The sequence below is a fragment of the Oncorhynchus keta genome, unplaced genomic scaffold (genome assembly GCF_023373465.1).
Source record: "Oncorhynchus keta strain PuntledgeMale-10-30-2019 unplaced genomic scaffold, Oket_V2 Un_contig_4426_pilon_pilon, whole genome shotgun sequence".
NCBI lineage: Eukaryota > Metazoa > Chordata > Actinopteri > Salmoniformes > Salmonidae > Oncorhynchus > Oncorhynchus keta.
In genome coordinates, this window is record NW_026287767.1 from 115,859 (window position 1) to 120,000 (window position 4,142).

The 4,142-nt window shown below is 41.6% G+C and overlaps 1 long non-coding RNA gene across 1 annotated transcript; it reads right to left on the reverse strand.

Moving 5' to 3' along the window:
• Positions 1 to 2,723: 2,723 nt before the first annotated feature.
• Positions 2,724 to 3,228, reverse strand: LOC127924671 (uncharacterized). Its single transcript, XR_008118553.1, has 3 exons — positions 3,189 to 3,228; positions 2,913 to 2,940; positions 2,724 to 2,828 (listed from the first exon to the last, which is right to left on the reverse strand). It is a non-coding gene; the product is annotated as an uncharacterized LOC127924671 (long non-coding RNA).
• Positions 3,229 to 4,142: the final 914 nt, after the last annotated feature.

Genomic DNA, 4,142 nt, shown 5'->3' on the forward strand with positions numbered 1-4,142 from the left:
TAGCACTAGTGAGTTAAGATTAACAAGGGTTTCTCCTGATAGCAGTAGTGATTAAGATTAACAAGGGTTTCTCCTGATAGCAGTAGTGAGTTAAGATTAACAAGGGTTCTCCTGATAGCACTAGTGAGTTAAGATTAACAAGGGTTTCTTCTGATAGCAGTAGTGAGTTAAGATTAACAAGGGTTTCTCCAGCAGTAGTGAGTTAAGATTAACAAGGGTTTCTCCTGATAGCAGTAGTGAGTTAAGATTAACAAGGGTTTCTCCTGATAGCAGTAGTGAGTTAAGATTAACAAGGGTTTCTCCTGATAGCAGTAGTGAGTTAAGATTAACAAGGGTTTCCTCTGATAGCAGTAGTGAGTTAAGATTAACAAGGGTTTCTCCTGATAGCAGTAGTGAGTTAAGATTAACAAGGGTTTCTTCTGATAGCAGTAGTGAGTTAAGACAACAAGGGTTTCCTCTGATAGCAGTAGTGAGTTAAGATTAACAAGGGTTTCTCCTGATAGCAGTAGTGAGTTAAGATTAACAAGGGTTTCTTCTGATAGCAGTAGTGAGTTAAGATTAACAAGGGTTTCTCCTGATAGCAGTAGTGAGTTAAGATTAACAAGGGTTTCTTCTGATAGCAGTAGTGAGTTAAGATTAACAAGGGTTTCTTCTGATAGCACTAGTGAGTTAAAACCTCTTGCTCCTACCTGGCACGCAGGCGTCCCATCTAGAGATCTGGAAATGCAAATGCGCTACGCTAAATGCTAATAGTACTAGTTAAAACTCAAACGTTCATTAAAATACACATGCAGGGTATTGAATTAAAGCTACACTCGTTGTAAATCCAGGCAACAAGTCAGATTTTTAAAATGCTTGTCGGCGAAAGCATGAGAAGCTATTATCTGATAGCATGTAACACCCCAAAAGACCCGCAGGGGACGTAAACAAAATAATTAGCATAGTCGGCGCTACACAAACCGCACAATAAAATCTAAAACATTCATTACCTTTGACCATCTTCTTTGTTGGCACTCCTAGATGTCCCATAATCACTATTGGGTCTTTTTTTCCGATTAAATCGGTCCATATATAGCCTAGATATCGATCTATGAAGACTGTGTGATAAACGGAAAAAAATTGCGTTTCATAATGTAACGTCATTTTTTAAAATAAAAAAAGTTTACGATAAACTTTCACAAAACACTTTGAAATACTTTTGTAATGCAACTTTAGGTATTAGTACACGTTAATAAGCGATAAAATTCATCAGGAGGCGATGTAAATTCTATAGGTGTCCGTCTGGAAAAAATGTCAGGAGTAATCTCAACCAAAACATCCGGTCGGCGACCGGAGGGAATCGGTTCCCTTGATTCGGTTTGACCAAGAATCAAAGCCGAAGCAAATGACAAGACTCTAGACATCGTGTGGAAGCTGTAGGTACTGCAACTTCGGCCTCATTTAATTCGGTTCACCTTTAACAATTCCTGGAAGTGGCGCATGGATATTTATTTCCATTTTCAGTGATCAGATTTTCCTGCACTTTTCGATGAAACGCACGTTCTGTTATAGTCACAGCAGTGATTTAACCAGTTTTATAAACGTCTGAGTGTTTTCTATCCACACCTACTAATCATATGCATATACTATATTCCTGGCATGAGCAGCAGGGCAATGTTGCACGATTTTTAACAGAATGTTCTAAAAAGTAGGGGGTAGGAGTAACAGGTTAAGCCGCCAAGGGCAATAATTGGGCTGTGTATTTGGTATAAGATCCAAAATGACTATAGCTTGGTAATCACACTCCGTGATAAGTGGCAGAAATCTATTGTCTAGGAAAAAGTAGTCTATATGTGGGAAGGCCTTATGAACTGGCAAAACAAAGAACACTCCCTAGTTGTGGGATTGTGGAAACGGCATGCATCTTATGTCTTAAGTAATAGCTGAATTGTGAATAGTGTCTTTGATGAAGCCGAGGAGAGCTACGATCCAGATTGGGTGACAACATCCCAGTGGCTAGATGTGCCAAGCTTATAGAGACATACCCCAAGAGACTTGCAGCTGTAATTGCTGCAAAAGGTGTCTCTACAAAGTATTGACTTTGGGGGTGAATAGTTATGCACGCTCAAGTTTTCCTATTTTTTTCTTATTTCTTGTTTGTTTCACAATTAAAAATATTTTGCATGTTGTGCAAATCAAATGATACAAAACCCCCAAAAAAAATATATTTTAATTCCAGTTTGTAATGCAACAAAATAGGAGGTGGGGTGAATACTTTTGCAAGCCACTGTATATATATTTGTTATTGTTGCTTTTATTTATTTAGGGTAGTCCAATTAAGACCATTGTAATATGGTTCACAATCAGGGACAACGATAAACAGCTGCCTCTGATTGAGAACCATACCAGGCCAAACACAGAAATCCCATAACATAGAAAAGGGAACATAGACAACCCACCCAACTCATGCCCTGACCATACTAAAACAAAGACATAAATAAAATAACTAAGGTCAGAACGTGACAACCATGGTCTCATTCCTAATGGGGCCCTGAATACAAACATGTTCTCACAAACAGCAAGAAAAATGTACATTCCAAATAAAACAAGAAGAATAAAAATAACCACAAGGCACAACCTCAACACCACAACCTCAACACCACAACCTCAACACCACAACCTCAACACCACAACCTCAACACCACAACCTCACAACCTCAACTCCACAACCTCAACACCACAACCACAACACCACAACCTCAACACCACAACCTCATCACCACAACCTCAACGCCACAACTACAACCTCAACACCACAACCTCAACACCACAACCTCAACACCACAAACCTCAACACCACAACCTCAACACCTCAACACCACAACCTCAACCTCAACGCCACAACCTCAACACCACAACCTCAACACCACAACCTCAACACCACAACCTCATCACCACAACCTCAACACCACAACCTCAACACCACAACCTCAACACCACAACCTCAACACCACAACCTCAACACCACAAACCTCAACACCACAACCTCATCACCACAACCTCAACACCACAACCTCAACACTTCAACACCACAACCTCAACCTCAACGCCACAACCTCAACACCACAACCACAACAACCTCAACACCACGACCTCAACACCACGACCTCAACACCACGACCTCAACACCACGACCTCAACACCACAACCTCAACACCACAACCTCAACACTTCAACACCACAACCTCAACCTCAACGCCACAACCTCAACACCACAACCTCAACACCACAACCTCAACACCACAACCTCAACACTTCAACACCACAACCTCAACGCCACAACCTCAACACCACAACCTCAACACCACAACCTCAACACCACAACCTCAACGCCACAACCACAACCTCAACACCACAACCTCAACCTCAACACCTCAACACCACAACCTCAACACCACAACCTCAACACCTCAACACCACAACCTCAACACCACAACCTCAACACCACCTCAACACCACAACCTCAACACCTCAACACCACAACCTCAACCTCAACGCCACAACCTCAACACCACAACCTCAACCCCAACCTCAACACCCCAACCTCAACACCCCAACCTCAACACCACAACCTCAACACCACAACCTCAACACCACAAACCTCAACACCACAACCTCAACACCACAACCACAACATCACAACCTCAATTCCACAACCTCAACGCCACAACTTCAACAAATAAACCACAACAATCAATGGAAAGAGTCCTAAACTGTCCTAGCGGCACCAGGGAATCAAGATGGAAGGAATATTCTAGGTTATTCAACAATGGGGGGGGACTAAAGCTAAAGGAGGATTTACCTAAATTGGTGGAGACCAGAGGGACCTCAAGAATGAACCAATCCTGCGAGCGGGTTTGGTAGCTCATTCTCTTATAGGTTAGCAGCAAAGTTAGGTAAGTTGGAAGCTTGTGTATAAAATTGTTTAATTATTTGAACAATTTCAACCTCTTATCGGATTATTTGTTCTGTCCGAATTCCATCCTCGTTGACAAAACAAGACGTTGCCAAATAGTATTTTGTCCTCAATATCGTCATAGACTAAAGTAATACAACTTTCAGAGGGCTTCTGACTAGACTAAAGTAATACAACTTTCAGAGGG